A 19,216-nucleotide genomic window follows, 5' to 3' on the forward strand; every position below is an offset into this window, starting at 1 on the left:
CCTGCTCGCTCGGCAGCAGAGCCTGCTTCTCCCTCTCTGTCAAATAAACAAGATCTTAAAAAATAAGTAAAAAATAAAATAAAATCATTTATAACCCCAACAGAAACACTTTATTTAAAAGACTTTAAAATTAAACATTAGAAGAATTTTCTGTTCTAGCATGTTTTCTGCTCCCCGTTAGTGCTTACTTTCCTTACTTCCCGAATGTTTTTGCTTTTCCTACTGACGATTTTCTTTTTCTTACGAATTTTTATTTTGGCACACCCAACGTGGGGCTCGAACTCACAACCTGAGACCAAAAGTTGCCTGCTGTACTTCTGAGCGAGCCAGCCAGGCGCTGCGATCCTTTTCTTTTCTAACCCACGTGGGAGTTGGAGCATTTTAAAGCTGACAACGGTCGCTCTGACTAGTCCAAGGTGAAGCCCGGGAGCGGGTCAAGGTGTTCCCACCCCACAGGAAGCCAGCCAGCTCCTCCTTGGCGGGCACGAGGTGACCAGGACCGCCTCTGGGGGGGGACCCTCTGTGGACTGCCCCGACAACACTGTTAGAGCAAATTGGTTTCCAAGGGCTCCTTTCCTTTAAACCCTCTTCCTCCCCAAAGAGGAAGATTGGTCTCAGCCCTGCCTGTCTGAAAACTGTGTGGCCACTGCAGGCTGGGCATTCCGGGAACAAAGGTACCACAGCCAATCCATCTTTCACCCGCAAGCGAGGGTGAGAGAGAGGGAGAGACGCCTGGAAGCAAAGGATGGGGTGCTGGCTGAGGGCAGGCTGGTCCACCCCGAGCGGGTGTTGGCAATGACGCCCCAGCCAGGGAGGGTCTGGGCCCGCCCCGCGGCCCCAGAAGCGCCCGCAAGGAGCACCCCGGGCCGCCCCGCTTGCTGCGCCTCGCAAGAGGCCATTGTTCAGCCGGCAGGCCGGGTTTTAGTTTAGACGCGGCCGGGGCTGCCCTCCCGGCTCCGGGCTTTCCGCTCGCCGAGCTGGGCTTCGGCCGGCCTCCGCCCCGGCGCTCGGGGCCTCCCCTCGCCCGCGCCTGCCCGCAGCGGGGGCACGAGGGACGGGGCTGTCAGGGAAGGTGGCACCGGGGCCGACGTCCCTCCTCCCGCGCGGCTGCCAGGTCCCCGCGCCCAGCCCAGCCCGGAAGCCGCGAGCCTCCCCTCGTGCCACCGCGGGCCTCCGACCCAGGCCTTTCGAACTTGAACCCTGGCGGCCCCGGCGTAGGCTGCCCGACCGCACAGGGCGGCCCGAAATGCGGGGCCTCCCGACCGCGCTCTGAGCGAGGGCCGTTGCTCCCGGGGTCACCGCGAGGGGGCGCGCAGCCGAAAGTCAGCACCGCAGACCACCTCTGATGGAAAGGGCTCCTGGTACGTGTCATATTTCAAATCGTTTCTTCCTTCCGCTATTAAAAAAAAAGAAAGTGTGGTAAGCATTTCCATCCATTTTGTCTCTCTGGACAAATCCAGGCGTAATTTTACATTTCTGATTTTTTGAGCATGGCTGTAGCCCTACTGAACACAACTGCAAGCCTCCCTGGGTGTGTTTTTAAATCTGCACAGAAGCAGAGATTGCCATGGGGAATAGGCCGTTTGGGGTTTTTGTTTGTTTTTACTTTCTACCCTTCTGCATTGTTTCACCTTTTCCCAAGAAACATGAATTATTTTGTCATGTTTGAAAAGGAAAGAATGAGGACAGCTCTGACTAAAGTCAGGGTCATCGCCACTCTGGATATGCCCTCCACCAGGGCTCACACAGCAGGCTTTTCTCTTCTGTTCTTAAAACTATGCTTCAATTCTTGCTCTCTCTGTTGTAGTCTCCTTTGCTAAAAGAGTATTAAGTGACTATCCTGTCCTTGGATGTCTATTTCCTGAGGAGCAGGCTGAGGGCTTCCTAGTCGCCCTGCGACCTGTGCACCCCCCTCCCCCCACACACTGCAGGTTTTTCCTCTTTTTCAGAAGCCTGATGCTATCAGGCCCAAGAATTGGCCAGGGAAGTGCTCACTACAGACAGGACCTCTCAGAAAAACGGTCAGGTAAGTCCACGCTGTATACGATACTTGGAAAAGCAAATTGTCAGGAGAGTAGGAGAGAACTGGCTCCTCTTTGTTTTAACACTTTGTCCTTTGATTTGCATTCTCTCTTTAATCTGAACATTCAGCCTCTCAACACCCACCCTGGGCAGTTCCTGGGTTACAAAGGGAGGGAGCCACATCCCGCACCCAGAGGACCACACATTCTGTGCGGGATGCAGTTAAGTGATGAGTTGGTGGGGGCCACAGAGCCCAGAGCCTCGCCCAGCCCCGCCAGCCCAGGTCCCAGAAGGTTCTCAGGAGGAGGAGATGCCTGAGCAGAGTCTGAAAGGACGTTGGCCAAGCAGAAAACGTGAGAAAGTCCATTCCTCATGAGGCAAACATTAAATAATAACAGGGTCCCTCTGTCGTTGAGCTTCTCTATACATCATGCCCCCCCCCCATTCTGAACACTTTGCGTGTGTTTCTCACAACCCTGTGGGGCAAGCGCTCTTATGGCTCCATTTTAAAGCTGAGGTCCCTGAGGCACGGAGGATGGAGTGATTTTTTTCAAGGTCACACACGTAATGAGCGGTGCAGCCAGGATTTGAACTGAGGCAGTCTGGCTCCAGAGCCCTTGCTCTAACCCCCAATTATCCTCCAGTTTGGGTGACTCCAGAAGTGAGAGGTGACTGGAAAAGAGTTGCAGGAGCTGGGTGGAAAGGTGGGCAGAAGCCATAGGATGCTAAGGAACCCAAATTTTATACTGAAGATGGGGAGAGGATTGGAAACAATGGAGTGTCGTATCAGATTTGGGTTTTAGAGACATCTGTGCTTCTGGAAGGATGGGTGAGGCAAAGTTAGGGGAGGAGCGAGGTGGCTGTGAGCCATCTAATGGACAAGTGAGGCGGTCAAGCCAGGTGGAGAAGATAGGTGAATCTGAGCTCTACTGAGGAGACAAGGCCTGATACTCGGCACCCAGTTTAGGGGATGGGATGGGGGGGGTTCGGCTCAGGTATGCTGGGCAGAGGGCAATAATAAAATCAGGCTTCAAAGGGAGGGGAGGAGCCAATCAGGGGCCTGTGGAGATTCCATGCAGACAGAGGACCCTAATTAGGTCAGTGGCAGCAGGAACAGAGAAGAGGAGGCAAGTGCCGGAGATCATTTTATTTTATTTATTTATTTTTTTTTAAAGTACCATTATTTTTTTTTAAGATTTTATTTATTTATTCATGAGAGACAGAGAGAGAGAGAGAGAGAGAAGCAGGCTCCCCGCTGAGCAGGGAGCCCGATGCGGGACTCGATCCCAGGACCCTGAGATCATGACCTGAGCCGAAGGCAGACGCTCAACCATCTGAGCCACCCAGGCGCCCGCCGGTGATCATTTTAAAGCAGGCATTCTTAACCTGGAAAGAACTCAAGGGGTTTGTAATCTTGTAGGGGAGAAACATTATATCTTTATTTTTACCTTTCTCTTACTAAAATGTATCATATTCTCTGATGATTAATATAAAAACCCTACTGTAGCAACATTAGCAATATTTATGGCTCTATTATCAATAGAAATCACAGATTTTTCACTTCACATTTCAGTGTATCTCTGAGTATCGTTTGTGTTCATCACTACTTTAAAATAATGGTAATTAGACCTGACATTGGATCTGAGTATTTAATACTATATTAGTGCATTATTACATGTATTACTATATCAAAACTTTTTATAATTTCATAAACCATATTTCCAAAAAAATATTTCCTTTGTGATCCTTTGTATTGTATTTTATGCTCTAAAAAGCATTATTATTTCTTTTTTTTAGATTTTATTTATTTGACAGAGAGAACACAAGCAGGGGGAGTGGGAGAGGGAGAAGCAGGTTTCCCACCGAGCAGGGAGCCCAATGCGGGACTCAATTCCAGGACCCCAGGATCATGACCCAAGCTGAAGGCAGACGCTTAACAACTGAGCCACCCAGGCGCCCCTAAAAATCATTATTCTTGAAGCAATCCAAAGTCTTCACCATGCTGCCGAGAGGTTTAATGATTCAAAAAAAAAAAAATTAAGAACACCTGACTGAGGGCGCCTGGGTGGCTCAGTTGGTTAAGCGTCTGCCTTCGGCTCAGGTCGTGATCCTGGGGTCCTGGGATTAAGCCCCGCATCAGGCTCCCTGCTCAGCGGGGAGTCTGCTTCTCCCTCTCTCTCTCTCTGCTGATCCCCCTCCCCCGGCTTGTGCTCTCTCTTTCTCTCTGTCAAATAGATAAATAAAATATTTTTTTAAAAAAAGAACACCTGACTGAAAAGTAAGATAAGTCATGCTTGTTAATGGTTGGTGATGAGAAGCAAGAGAGAAGGAGGTAAGCAAGGAAGCTCCAAGAGTACCTGGGTGACTGGCGGTGGCACCTTCCACCATGGAGAACACAGAGAGAGGAGAGGTTTGGGGAGGATGGGGAGGAGGATCTTCATTTGTGAAGATGGTAGGTATGAGAAGCAGTTAGAGCTTTCCCGTGGAAAGCTGGAAACGTGGCTACAAAGTTCAGGATCGACCGCAGGAATAGAAATCTCACTGCAGAGTCAAGCAGAGACTTGTCACAGAATCAACAGGCATATCCAGGAAGAGCGTGGGAGATGGGGAGACAAGCAGCCGGAGCCTGGGGGACACTGGTAGGTACTTAAGGGAACCTGGGAAGGAGAGGGAGTGGCAAAAGAAACCGAGATCAAGTGGTCAGAGGGGAAGGACGTGAACCAGGAGAACTGGCCATGGGGGCCAGGACCGAAAGGATGCAGGGGAGAGTGGTGAAGACATTGGCAGAGGCAGCTGAGTGGCCCCCTGGGATGAGGACCAGTGGCCAGAGGCCAGCAGTGACAACTCTAGGGAATGGTTCCCAAAAGCTGCAAGAAACCAGATCTCAATGCAGTGAGGAATGAGGAAGCAGAGGCCCATATATAGGAGCTTCTCTTCAAAACATTTAATGGAGAGAGAGGGCAAGAGTCAGGAAGCTTCTAAAACAGGACGACAGGGAGTGGGTGGGCAGAATCAGGGGATGACACTTTTGAGCGTGCTTGTGGTGTGACAGGGGAGAGCCAGTGGAGAGCCATCCAAAGGTGGGGACAGAGGGGCTGGAAGAGGTGGGTGAGTAGGGTCAGGGGCCAGAGGCCACCAGGGCACACGGGGAGGGAACGAGTAGGGCCATCTGGTCCTCTTCCAGGACAGAAAATGTTAAGCATAACAGAACACACAGCTCAGTGTGGACGAGGTGAGAAGGAAAAGCAAAGCATTCCCTTATTCCTGTTTCCTCCTGGTAGAAGTGGATCCAGGGCTTGTGGGCCTGAAATGCATGCAGTTTGGGAGGAGGGCCTATTTAGGAAAAAACACACAATTTACAAAATCAAAATTAGGGACAAAATGGATATTATTTAGAATGAGAAAAGAAGTCACACAAATTACATCACAAACCCTGTAAGATTCAGAATATAATCTGATTTCTATTCGTTGACTGGCAGGTCTCTACAATACTTTATCTGCCCCTACATATACGGCTATAGACTCTGATGATCTCAAAAGGAAAATAATTCTGTAATATTTTCTAAAGAGAGAGTAGAAGAATTCAGTATTTCCTCTCATGTGCTTGCTTGAAATTTATTTTTTAATATCGTTGGGTGGGATGCATAAAGCTTGCCACCTCACACACACGCTTGCTGTTCGTAGTACTGCTATGGGGTTCTGGTCTGCAAATGCAGGAATTACAATTCTCTCTAACGTGATTCCCATTCAAAAAGAAAAAAGAAGTATAATGTGTGTCTTAGCTTGGGCTGCTAAAACAAAATACCCTAGATGGGGGGCTTAAACAACAGACATTTACTTCTCCCAGATCTGGAGGCCGGGAAGTCTGAGACCAGGTGCCTGCCGGGTCGGGTTCTGGTGAGAGCCCTCCCTGGCTTGCAGAGGCTATGCTCACACAGCAAAGAGAAGAACAGCAAGCTCTCTGGTCTCTTCTTATAAGGCCGCTAACTTCATCATAAGGACCCCATCCTCATGACCTCATCTAAACTGAATTACCTCCTGAAGGCCCCATCTCCAAATACCATCCCATTGGGTGTTAGGGCTTCAACGTCTAAATGGGGGCGGGGCATTCAATCCATCAAAATACATTAATAATTATTAATGTTGCATTATCTAGTATGTTCCTGATTTCTGTTCTGACTATGCCCTGAGAACCAAATCCTCTACTTGTAATTTTATACATCAGAGGATTATAAGAACTTTCCAGCTTTCCAGAAGACCAGCTTCTGGCTCTGTACCTTTCAAACCTTGTTTTCCCCTCAACCCCCATGCGTCTGCTGTCAGCCTGCATGGGACACATTCTCTTCACCATGTCCCACCCTGTACCCACGGCGCAGTGGGTGGTAGGAGGCCTGGGAGCTGCCTCCACGCCGGGATGGCCGGCAGCAACTGAAATTGATGTGGAAGTGACCCAAACACATAGATGTTCCCCACTAAACTCAAACTAAATGTGTCTCCAACTTTACTTCGTTAGCTGACTCCCCAAATGCCCACAGCCACCTCAGTGCCACCTAACACAGCGGCGTCTTAACCAGTGCAATTAAAATATCTTACTTTAAATATATATATATATGGTGAGCGCTGTGAAGTGTGCAAGACTGATGAATCACAGACCTGTACCTCCGAAGCAAATAATACATTATATGTTAAAAAAAAAAAAAAAAAAGAAGAAGATAGGAGGAGGGGAAGAATGAAGGGGGGGAATCGGAGGGGGAGATGAACCATAAGAGACGATGGACTCTGAAAAACAAACCAAGGGTTCTAGAGGGGAGAGGGGTGGGAGGATGGGTTAGCCTGGTGATGGGTATTAAAGAGGGCACGTTCTGCATGGAGCACTGGGTGTTATACACAAACAATGAATCATGGATCACTACATCTAAAACTAATGATGTAATGTATGGGGATTAACATATAATAAAATATATATATATCTTACTTTTACAAACTTGATAAAAGCTCCACATGAACACATTGCTAGGGCCTCTCTCAGGGCCTGGGAAGTGAGTGACTTCACCCAGCAAGGAGCTTTCCCTTCAAGGCGATTCTATATCTGCCTAGAGGGCACGGGCTGTGAAGGGGAGGGTGGGAGCCAGGATGAGACAGCTATTTAAACTAGCTGACAATTGTGTAGTGCCTACCAGGGGAAATGTTACTTGTGTATTAAGTCATTTAATCCTCTTAACGACGCTGTGATGTTGGTACTGTGAAAATCTTCATTTTACAGATAGGGAAACTGAGTAATAAAGATATTAGTCAACTTGCCCGGGGTCACACATGTAGTAAGTGCCAGACCTGGGATTTGAACCCAGGCAGTCTGGCTCATACTTGTACCCAGTACAGGAAGCAGTCTCTCCATAGCACAGCTCACAACCTCCATGCCCTCTAGGACTCTGCAGTCCCGCCTATAACTTTCTGACAGTATATATTTTACTAATTTGCCTATTTGCTGTCCCTTGCTACTAAAATATAAACTCTCTGAGGGCAGAACTGTGTATTTTGCTCACTGCTGTCTCCCTGCACCTGGAATAGTGCTTAGCCCAGGGTAGGTGTATAGTAAATATTTTCTTTATTTTTTTATTTTTTTAATTTTTTTAAGATTATTTATTTATTTATTTGAGACAGAGAGAACGAGAGAGAGAGAGCACATGAGAGGGAGGAGGGTCAGAGGGAGAAGCAGGCTCCCTGCCGAGCAGGGAGCCCAATGTGGGACTCAATCCAGGGACTCCAGGATCATGACCTGAGCCGAAAGCAGTTGCCTGGATCCTGAGCCACCCAGGCGCCCTATAGTAAATACTTTCTGTTTATCATAAATTCTTTAGCATTCTCCTAAACTTTTTTTTTTAAGATTTTATTTATTTATCTGAAATAGAGAGAACATGGAGGGGGAGGGGTGGGACAGAGGGAGAGGGAGAAGCAGACTCCCTGCTGAGCAGGGAGCCTGCCATTGGGCTCATTCCCAGGACCCCGAGATCATGACCTGAGCTGAAGGCAGACGTGTGTACCAACTGAGTCACCCAGGCGCCCCTGTTCTTCTAAACTCTTTAAGAAGTAATCTATTTGAAAAAAAAAAAAAGAAGAAGAAGTAATCTATTTGGAAAACTGCAAAAGAAAGTGAAAATAAGAGGAAATACCCCCAAAATGGGGAAATTTTGGCTCACATGAAATCAAGGGGAGAAAATGAACTTTATTATATATTTTGAATATATACATAATATATGCAATACGGTTCTGTCCTAAGTGTTTGTGATTCATGTTATCTAGTCCCATGTGTCTCAGATCAGGTTAGTTATACAGGGAACCAACTAGGAGTGATCAGATTGTCTTGAATTTCAGATGCTCTTGAGTGCCCAGTTGAGGTTTGAAATTCAAAATTTATATTAACGCCTGACTGCATGATTATGTGTTACGTGATTTTCTCCAGTAATACTCAGGGGCCAAAGAAAACAGATGGATGGATCCAAAGTTGAGGATTTGTTGACTGGGTGTGCCATTAAGTCAAAAGAGTAAAGAGATTGTATCTAATGATAATAATGTCCTTAAAACCAAGAGGGCTGGGGGCTGTTAGTTGGGGAAACTGAAGGCCAGATGCCTTGAAGATGGGGGGCACCTGTTAAGCAGCTAACTCTTGATTTTGGCTCAGGTGATGATCTCAGGGTCCTGGGGTTGAGCCCCATGTCGGGCTCCATGCTCAGTGGGGAATCTGCTTCAGGATTCTCTCTCTCCCTTTGCCCCTCTCCCTTCTCACTGGCTCTCTCAAATAAATAAATAAATCTTAAAAAAAAGACTGAAGATGGGAGGGATGGTGGCGTAGGGGAGGAAGGGTATAGGGTTGAGGTCTGACTAGAATTTCAAAGTTTAAGATGTCAGAGGTGAAACAGTTCTAGGTGATGACAAGGTCTTGTAACAGGATAGGAGATATTGATGACAAGTGAATAGAGCTCTCAGATGACTCATAGGATATGAGAAAATTTGATATTATGTGGGTTAGACACTAATGTATAAGTTTATCAGCTTGAGCCATGATTTTGTAAACTGTAAAGCCAGCCTTAAATATCACCTTCTCCAATGATCCACTTTTGATTGACAATACTTTATTTATAATAATTCTAAAATAATGATCCTCCCCAAATTAACAAACCAGGATACTAGCATCATCTCAATTCGGTAGGCTCATAAAATTGGAGCTGTTTTGCTTGTTTGGAGGATTAATTCTGTTCCTTTGCAGATAAACACACATGAAAGAAGTGTTATTTCATAGCACCATATTAAGTCCCTTTTAAGATGATACTGAAGAATCCATATTTTATTTGGTGTTACACACATTAAAAAAGATCTGTAGTCTCCAGAAGTCTCCACATTCCAAGGTTATGAGACCCTCAATAAATGCATAAATACAATGTTAAACAGTGGTAGGATGGATAAAAGCACTTATATCTCCCAGATACCCTGTCCACGAAGTGCTCCAGTTACCAATATAACCAGCTGATTTTCAGAAAAACAAAAAACTTTACTAGGTATTCGCCAGTGGCTTTTAACAAAGATAATAGAAGCTTGAAATTGGATGTAATATCCAGTGAGGAGTAAGATTTCCACTTCTTTCACTGTCAGGTGCAGCTGGGGATAGGCAAAGAAATGTTTTGTTTGTTTTTTCAGATTTTTTTCATCCAGTACTTAGCGTGAAACATTAAAGAACGATATCAGAAATCCCAGATCAACTGTAGCCAGTCAGGAAATTGATTTCACTTTAAGGGTATTCATAATAACAGAACCGACCTGTATGTTCATTAAATTCACCTAAAATGATAAGAAGTCTCACAGAAGTCTTTCAAAGTGGAGGTTTTGTAAAAAGCCTTTCCACTCTGCACACTTTCTAACCAGGGAGTAACTAGACAATTTCTCTTCTCCCTGCTCTAGAGGAAAGATCGACGGGCACCTGGGTCATGTAGAAGTTAGAAGTGAAGGAATCCATGTGCCAGATCTTGCATGTGAAGTAATTTTTAGATATTTTATGGAGCTAGGGAAACAATTTTGCCCTTTCCCTTTTTCCCCTACTGAGTTTTCCATATTCCAAGACAGATGGGGCACATGTAACAAAACCAACCAAATGCAGAGAATGCAATCTGGGATATTAAAAATAAAATCTTTTCCAAATCTTCACAGGCTCCTTTAAAAACACTTCTACCCAAGTGCTAAAGCAGCTAACAGAGGTGTCTAAAAATGGAAAGAAGAGGTGCCCCAAGGGTTCTTTCTTCAAAACCAGGCAGCATTAATATTTACTTCTCAGAAAGGGGCTCTATACACAATCAGCAAGTATGACCAAATTTAGTCATATGTGGATTGAAGATGATTATGTCCCAGAGAGCTCTCCACTAAGAATCTTTAAATATGAAATTGTTGAATCTAATCCAGAAATAAGGCAAACGGGCAAACGTCATCAATACCCAGGTATAATGTTAATATTTCAAAGGACTCCGAATAAACATTCAGTACCATTATATTATTCAAAGAAATCAGTAAAGAGAATATGGTTAGCTAGATTTTGACATTGCATTGTTTGCCCTTACTAACTATAAACTCTTTATTATAGACATGTTGTAGTTTATATTTTACATTTTCATAGTATTTAAATTTTATATTTTCATAGTATTTAAATGTAGGAACCTATCAATCATGGCTCCTGGGTTTTTAATTTTCTATGTAAAACTAATTTATTCTGAACCGCATGTAATTTCAGATTTTCTAGGAGTAGATTAACCTCACAAAATTATGTTCAAATATCACTATTCCATTGCCATCATCCAAAGAATACATCAATATTCAATTAAATTTAAATACAATTAATTTTTTCTCCTTTTTTCCACTGGGGCATATAAGTAAATTGTTTGAAATGTATTACTGATGGAAATTAAATGTAAATTACTTATTTCTTAGGTTCTGGAACCTCTGTGCACTGGGAACTTATCGAGGTATTGGGGATATAGCCATGAACAAAGCGAACAAGGCCCAGTCAGGCTAATGGGGGAAACTGGCAACAGCCCTGTAAATAAGCAAATGAATGAATAAGACCATTTTAGGTAGTGATGAGTACTGTGAAGGAAAGGAAATCTGCTAATGGTATAGAGGGTGATGAGACAGGGTGAGGGGCAGCGAACAGGGTGGTTGGCAAATTGGAGGCAGTGATGCTTAGGTCACTGGAGGGCAAGGAGTCAGCAAGGCAAAGAGCTGGGGACCCTGGGGTCGGGGGAGGGGAAGAGGGGCATTTTAGGCAAAGGGAACTAGCGAATGCAGGGAGGAGCTTGGTGTGTTCATATGACAGAAGTGTGGCCAGTGGGGCTGGACTTGGCAGGGAGAGTAGTGAGAGATGAGATCCAGGTGTTAGAGCCAACTTTCGTAGTAAAGCTTTGGAGTTTATTCTAAGAGTGAGAAGAAGCCATAGGAACTGACTGCATTCTTTTAAAGATCAATGTCTCCTGTGAGGCAAACGGATGGGACAGGGCAAGAATGGAAACAGGGAGACCAGCTGGACTGACGTGGAAGTCTAGGAGAGCCACATGGTGGCCCCAAGTAGGCTGCTGGCAGTGGCTTTAGTAGGGACAGTGAGATGTGTTCAAATTCGCAACGTATTTTAGAGACACAACCTAAAGGACTGGCTGGTAGTTAACTGCATTTTCCCCAAACTAAGTTCTCTCTCTTGAGCAACATTTCCAAAGCTTTTCTGAAACAATTTTATGTCCAAGCTCCTTGCCCTTACCTCCCTACTCATATGCATATATATGTACACCTTTCAGGCCTCAGGAAAATGTCCCCCCAACCCTCTTAAGTCACAGTTGGAACTAATGGCTTATCTAACCTTCCTTCCAATGCATCAAGTGCATTTGAGCTGCTTTTCTGTCTGCAGATCCCAGAAATGATGCTCCAGACAGCTCTCCTAGGTCCTGTCACCTTACCATCCATACCCTCCTACAGACTCCTAGAGAAATTTCCACACAGTCATTTCGTATTTGTGCATGACTTTTCATATGCCCGAGACTTCTGCCCTCTCCGGGGGTTGTCCTAGAAGCTACAGCAGCCTCGGTAACATTAGCAAGGCCCAGCTCAATGCTGGGTTCTTCACAAGCCTCAGTTACTTCACAGAGGACAGAACCCTAAGCAGGGCCGTCTAACAGTTAGGAAAACCAGGACGTAGACATGTTTGCAAATTGTGAAACAATATCCAGCTGGGTTTTCAGTCAGGTGAAGCTGCACTGGGCTCTTAACCTCTTGCTTCTCCAAGAACTTGGTTAAGCATCACAGTTAGAACACAACTCTAGGGGCGCCTGGGTGGCTCAGTCGGCTGAGCATCCGACTCTTGGTTTGGGTTCAGGTCATGATCTCAGGGTCATGGGATCGAGCCCGGGTCAGGCTCTGCGCTCAGCAGGGAGTCTGCTTGCCACTTTCCCTCTGCTTGCTCACTCTCTGAATGAATGAATGAATGAATGAATGAATGAATGAATGGATGGATGAATGAAATCTTAAAAAAAAAAAAAAAAGACCACAACTCTGGAGCCAGATTGCCTGAAATCGAATCTGAGTGTCACCACATTTTAGTTGCCTGACTTTGGACGAGTCACTTAACCTCTCTCTGTGCCTCTGTTTGTTCATCTATAAAGAAGACATGATAATACTTGCCTCAGAAGGTGGGGAGTAAGGGAGAGGGAGCTACTGTATATAAAGTGCGTAGGATGGCACCTGGCATAGAACAAGTGCTGTGTAAGTGTTAGCTATCACCCTCAGCATTCTCCTGTCCCACACACCAAGGCATCACCCTCATTTCTTATTTGTGCATCAAAAATTCAGCACTTTGATTATGAAGTCAGTACCCAGCCCCCTAGGAAGGTGTGTAGGTGGATGTGGTTAGGAGAGAGCACAGTGGGGTCATTACAGAAAAGCTCGGTGGGGCAAAGTGATGAGGTGAGCTCAGAGATACTAGAGAGACACTTAATAAGTTGTGATTAATTTACTCTGAATAATGCATCGATGTGAAGACATTTTTACAGCATTCTTCAGATTAAGTTACCTACCATCCTGAGGCTCCTCTCACTGAACAGGAAGTTTGTGGAGTGGGCAGGGGGAGTTTATCTTTTGCAGTAACTCAGAGTTGAGCTTCTGCATCTCAAGCTCTTGCCTTCACTTCATTGTTTCACTATAGCTTTTGGGATGTTTGGCAGTCAAAGTAAATCAGATTTATCTGTGGTCACAACACATTTCAGCAGCTTAGAATTATGAACTTTACTTCATGTTCATGCTAAAAGTCCCCCATGGGGGCGCCTGGGTGGCTCAGTCGTTAAGCATCTGCCTTCGGCTCAGGTCATGGTCTCAGGGTCCTGGGATCGAGCCCCACATCGGGCTCCCTGCTCTGTGGGAAGCCTGCTTCTCCCTCTCCCGCTCCCCCTGCTTGTGTTCCCTCTCTCACTGTGTCTCTCTCTGTCAAATAAATAAATAAAATCTTAAAAAAAAATAAAATAAAAAAATAAAAGTCCCCCATGGAAGGGACAAGAAGGTCTTACTGAGGAACCAGATTGGCAGAGGCCCCATCTGAACAGGCTTCCTTGATCATAGGGGCAGGGGAGAAGGAGCATGACAAACCACATGGGGCTCTTGAAGCTTAATATTGCTCACATTTCTGGAAATGACCCATCATATTGCTCATATTTCTTTTGTCAAAGCAAGTCATATGGCCATGTCTGGGCTTAAAAGGGAGAACATGTATAATTTTTCTACAGGGAAGTGCCCCCAAATACTTGGACAACTTACCACAAAGAGTTAACTGAAAGTTAACAGAAAACCCCTCTAAAAGCAGCTTAAACAATTAAGGGGTTATTTTCTTACACAACAAGAAGTTTGGAGGTAGATCAAGTCTCAAGTTGATAAATCCAGTAGCTCAAAGACGTCTTCAGGGACCCACTTTGTTGCCATCTTTCTACTTTACCATCCTTAGGATATCAGCAGTATCTCTCTTTGTGGTCACAAAACAGCTGTAGCAGTGTCAGCTGTCACATGCAGACAAGGAACACCCAGAGAAGAATGATAGTGTTTCCTTCCACTAGTCTCAGAGGATTGAGCAAATCTGTCCCAGAACCACCAGCTTACCTCGGGTCCTGTTGGCTAGAACTAAGCCACATGGCCATGACTCAGCCAGTCAGGAGCAAAAGGAAAGACCACTTCCTGGGATACGAAAAGGCCTATTTTCCCTTTGCACAAACAACTCTGATTTCTATAAGAAATATGCCACTGGGGCGCCTGGGTGGCTCAGTTGGTTAAGCGACTGCCTTCGGCTCAGGTCATGATCCTGGAGTCCCTGGATCGAGTCCCGCATCGGGCTCCCTGCTCAGCAGGGAGTCTGCTTCTCCCTCCGACCCTCCCCCCTTTCATGCTCTCTCTCTCTCAGTCCCTCTCTCTCAAATAAATAAATAAAATTAAAAAAAAAAAAGAAAAGAAATATGCCACTGAACATAAGAAATCAAGAAAACAGGTAACCCAGTTTTACCAATTATGGTAAGCTCCTTTATTCTGGGTGTAAATAAAGAGGGACAATTCTCTTATGAAAAGCCAGCATTTGTGCTTACATAATTATTCACAGTCAAATAACTATGGGCAAATAAAGCAAGCAAAACAGGCATCTGATAGGGAAGGATCATTTACCTAACGGGCAGGGAAATAAGAAACTACTTTGGACTGATATGACATTCATCTCAAAAGAGTTGACCAAAAGAATTCACCACTCCCTTCTTTGTGGCCACCCTGGACTACAGCTTTAATGTTCTTTCTTCATCATTCACCCACTACACTTTATTGCCTTTATCTGTGTACCTGCCTCCAACTGCAAAACGGTGAGCTCTTTGAAAGATGTGGCCTGTTTCATCTGTTTATTCCTGTGCATGCTAAAAATAATAATGGGTAACATCATTTGATTGCCCACTGTGTACCAGAGCCCATTCTAAGTTCTAAATGAATTGATTCTTGTAATACAACTGTCCCATGAGGCATGTGCTGTTATCTATGCTTAATACCTAAAGAGTTGGGAGGGTCAAAAGGTTAAGTCATTTGACCAAATGTACACAACTATTAAATGATAGAGTTGAATTTCAAATGAAGGTGGCCTAGTTGGGTTATGCATGGTACATTTGCCCCCAAAACAGGTGAAGCTAATCTGCTTTAATATACAATATGAAGGTGTGAGAGAACAAGAGTGAAGGACAAGAGATATTATCTTTTATTTACATGTAGAATCTGAAGTCAAGTATGATAGACTTAAATTCTCTGAAGGTAGAGATCATGTATGTTTCCCTTGCTCAGTATGGAGTCTCTATCTCCTAGTATACTTCCTGGCACACAGTAGGTCCTCATGTGTTCCTGGAAGTGGGGGAGGGAGAACAGGAGGGACTGAGGGAGGAAAGAAAAGAGGGAAGGAGGAAGGAAGGGAGAATGAATGAATAAACACAGTTAATGTCCTCTTTCTCTTGCTCCTTATATTTTCTACCTTCTTTTCCTGTATTATTTCTATGGGCAATTTCGTGTCTAAAATTTACAACATCTTACCTAAGATAGAAGGAAGTGTTAGTTTCTCTAAGTATCAAGGGTTTTCAAAAAGAGAAGAGTTTAAATGTAACGTTGTTGCAGAGTAGGGAGGATTCTCTGTGCCCTATAATTCATTTGGCTTTTGAAACAATGTGTCTTATATAAAGTTGATTTTTCCTCAAACAGAAACATTTTTTAAGAATTTGTGGACTTGTGCTTTTTCTTCTAATTGTGTGCCGCTTGAAATGTCAATACAGTACATGGACATATTGATTTTTTTTTTTAAATCAATGCAAGGCCATAAACAAATGAACAGTAATAATTAAGGAAATGGCCACTGTCAGTTGATGGAAATATTACTGTAGAAGTCCCTCCACCAGCAACATGTTTCAGTAGACAAGTAATAGGTTGAGAACACTAAAACACCATGTTTCTTCTTTATTTTAGCCCCAGCATCATCGGTGTCTGCTTCCATAGAATGCTCCAAACAGACACACAAAGTTAATACATTAGACTTAATCGTTAGACCATATAGACCGCCACTCTGGTTTTAATCAGCAAAGTAAAATCCTGGTGAAACTGAATCATTACACTGTGGTCACAAGTGAATTTTAAGTGTTCTTATTCTTAAAGAGTGTCCACATTTCTACTGTTGATTTTGTTGTTCTGATTCCTATCCAGAGAGCTAATTTTAAAAAGTGTTTCTGTGGTCTAACCTTGAACTAGAACTTCATGAGTCCCTGAATATCCCAATTTTCCCCAATATTCCATTTTTTCCTTTGTTCTTTATTCTCAGATGATTTTCAGATTTCATTCAAATTTCTTTGAGTTATTAGGGATTTTTTTTCAGATGTCTCATCCAATTTCAATATATCAAAAAATGAACTCACTGATTTCTCTCCCCCATCTGTCTTTCTCTCCTCCTAGGTTCTGTCTCTTGGTTGATGGCACCATCATTCACTCTTTGATCCAAACCAACATTTAGCCACTTTTGATGGCTCTTGTTTTTCCACTTACATACAATTAGTTGATAAGTCCATTCACTCAACCTCTAGATCCATCCTTCCCTTTTCATTCCCATGCCCTAAGTCAGTCCCTCATCATCCTTGCCCAAAATATTGCAGTACCCCTCCCGCCCCCCAAAACTGGCTTCCATTGTGTATCTCTTATTCCACCAACCCATCTTCTATATTTCCATTCAATTATATTCTAAAAGAGAGATGTATCACGTTTCTTCCCTGCTCAGAAACCTACAATGGCTCATTATTGCCAATTTTTAAAAAGTCCAAACTCTTTAATAACATTCAAGACTTGGGGCACCTGGGTGGCTCAGTCCATTAAGTGTCTGCCTTCGGCTCAGGTCATGATCCAGGGTCCTGGGATTGAGCTCCACATTGGGCTCCTTGCTCAGTGGGAGCCTTCTCCTCCCTCTGCCTTCCACTTTCCCTGCTTGTGCTCTCTCTCTGTCAAATAAATAAATAAAATCTTTTAAAAAATAACATTCAAGACTCATCTTTAGTTACTCCCAGCCTACCTTAGCAGTCCCATTTCCTATCACTCCCCATCATTACCTTCCTTAGCGCTGCACATACATGTGTTCTCCTCAGACTTATTGTGACATTCCTCAGTTCTATCTACCTGGCAAAATCCAAATTACCCTTCAAGGCCTAGTTCATATACCCTCCTTGGTATCCAGGTGGAGTTAGTCAGTCCTTCTTTGCTCTCATACCATTTTGTTTCTATTCTTATTATGCCCCTGTCTTAGGTCAGGTTCCCAAATATAGACCCTGAGAGGAGGATTTGTAGGAAAGTGTTTTCTTTCTTTCTTTCTCCTTTCTTTCTTTCTTTCTTTCTTTCTTTCTTTCTTTCTTTCTTTCTTTCTTTCTTTCCTTCTTCCTTTCTTTTTAAAAATATTTTATTTATTTATTTGTCAGAGGGAGAGAGAGAGTGTGAGCACAAGCAGGGTGAGCTGCAGGCAGAGGAAGATGCAGGCTCCCCACTGAGCAGGGAGCCCGATGTGGGGCTCGATCCCAGGATCCTGGGATCATGACTTGAGCTGAAGGCAGATGCTTAACTGACTGAGCCACCCAGGCGCCCCAGGGAAGTGTTTCCTTAAGGAAATATTCCCAGAAGAGATTGGCCAGTGAATGAAAGAAGGAGACAGGCAAGAGAAAGGGACTGAGCAAGGGTGGCTTTAGACAAAGTCGCAGAGGGAGTGGCTCCGCCTCATTCAGTAGAGAAAGCCTGGACATTAATTTATGCCCTGCTCTATGGCAAGGGGGCTGGGCCTTCCTACCCCTACACCAAGCAGTCACTAGCAAGGAGCTCAGCTCCCAAGCACTTGCTGCTCTCTGAATATGTTCGCAGTACTCAAGGGCAGCCGCTCAAGGAGTCATAGGTGCAAGCCATTGGAAGCAAAAGTATGTCAGAGTTGATGGAGGCCGGGAATGGTAAAAAGGGATCCCCAGGCATTTGGGAGGAGGCAGATAGTGTCAGCTACACTCCTCAGTATACTCGGCCTTGTTTCCACCTAAACACCTCCAGCCCCCGGACGGTGAATTACTTGGGAGGAAAGACCCCTTCTTAGTCATCCTTATGTCCCTACAGCAGGGAAGATATTACTTCACACCTGGAAAGTGCTTAAATAGCATTTACTGGTCTGAATTGAATACTCGTTTTGTAGGTCTTTTGCAACATTTTGCTGCTACTAATCATATTCCTGGGATTTTTTTTTTTCCCCTAGCTGGTTTTAGCTCAATAATAAAAAATAGGGCTTCTGGGGTCTCAAAACTTAAGGTTCAACTTTTCACCTTGCACTTTTCTTCCCAGGGCAACAATTTGCTCAGCATATCTCTTCCTAAATTCCAAGACAGGCTGCTTGCTCTGTTCAGTCAAGACTGCCAACCCAAGAAACATTTTCAAAAGATCACAGTCAACGTCATTGCCAGAAGAAGAAGTTCTTGGCACATAAAGGACCTGGTTCAATATGAGATGCCAGATGGTGATTTCAACTTCAGCTAAATTCCTGCTGAAAAAAGTGTTTGAACTGCAGATGAGAAAAGCTTCTATGACAAATTTCCAAGTGTGAGAAGCTTCAGAGGGAAATGGCAAGTGTCGATGCACCCCTCCCCCCCAAACACATGCACACACCATAGAACTACTACCTGCATCTGGTAATTAAGATTCCGACAAAGATGTCTCTGCTTTTTAAGAAGACTGAACCCTGATTTGATTTTTACCGATATTAAAGTGTATTAACTGAGTCCATTAAAATACTATTTGATTACATGTAGTGTTTTTCAAAGGATGTGTCCCCTTAGCATCTGCTGTAAGCTTTTTTAGTATCTGGAGGTAGTTCTCATTCCTCTCTACCAATAACTCCATTATTAAGCCAATTAATAATCAGCATGTCTCCCCTCCCTAACTTTCTTTCTTTTTTTTTTTCCTCCCTAACTACTTTCAAATTACAGGGAATATACATGAAGTATAAATTGATGGTGCTCTGCCTGGACACTCTTTTTTTTTTTTTTTTTAAGATTTTATTTATTTGGCAGAGAGAGACACAGCGAGAGAGGGAACACAAGCAGGGGGAGTGGGA

The 19,216-nt window shown here is 44.3% G+C and overlaps 1 long non-coding RNA gene across 2 annotated transcripts; it reads left to right on the forward strand.

The window, feature by feature from the left end:
- The first annotated feature begins 1,110 nt into the window (after positions 1-1,110).
- On the forward strand, positions 1,111-18,904 carry LOC118002276. Of its 2 annotated transcripts, XR_004677003.1 has the most exons (3): positions 1,330-1,361; positions 1,950-2,026; positions 18,448-18,904. It is a non-coding gene; the product is annotated as an uncharacterized LOC118002276 (long non-coding RNA). The 2 variants fall into 2 exon arrangements; XR_004677002.1 differs by having other exon boundaries at positions 1,111-2,026.
- Positions 18,905-19,216: the final 312 nt, after the last annotated feature.

Source organism: Mirounga leonina, unplaced genomic scaffold (genome assembly GCF_011800145.1).
Source record: "Mirounga leonina isolate KUSES-001 unplaced genomic scaffold, KU_Mleo_1.0 Mir_82, whole genome shotgun sequence".
NCBI lineage: Eukaryota > Metazoa > Chordata > Mammalia > Carnivora > Phocidae > Mirounga > Mirounga leonina.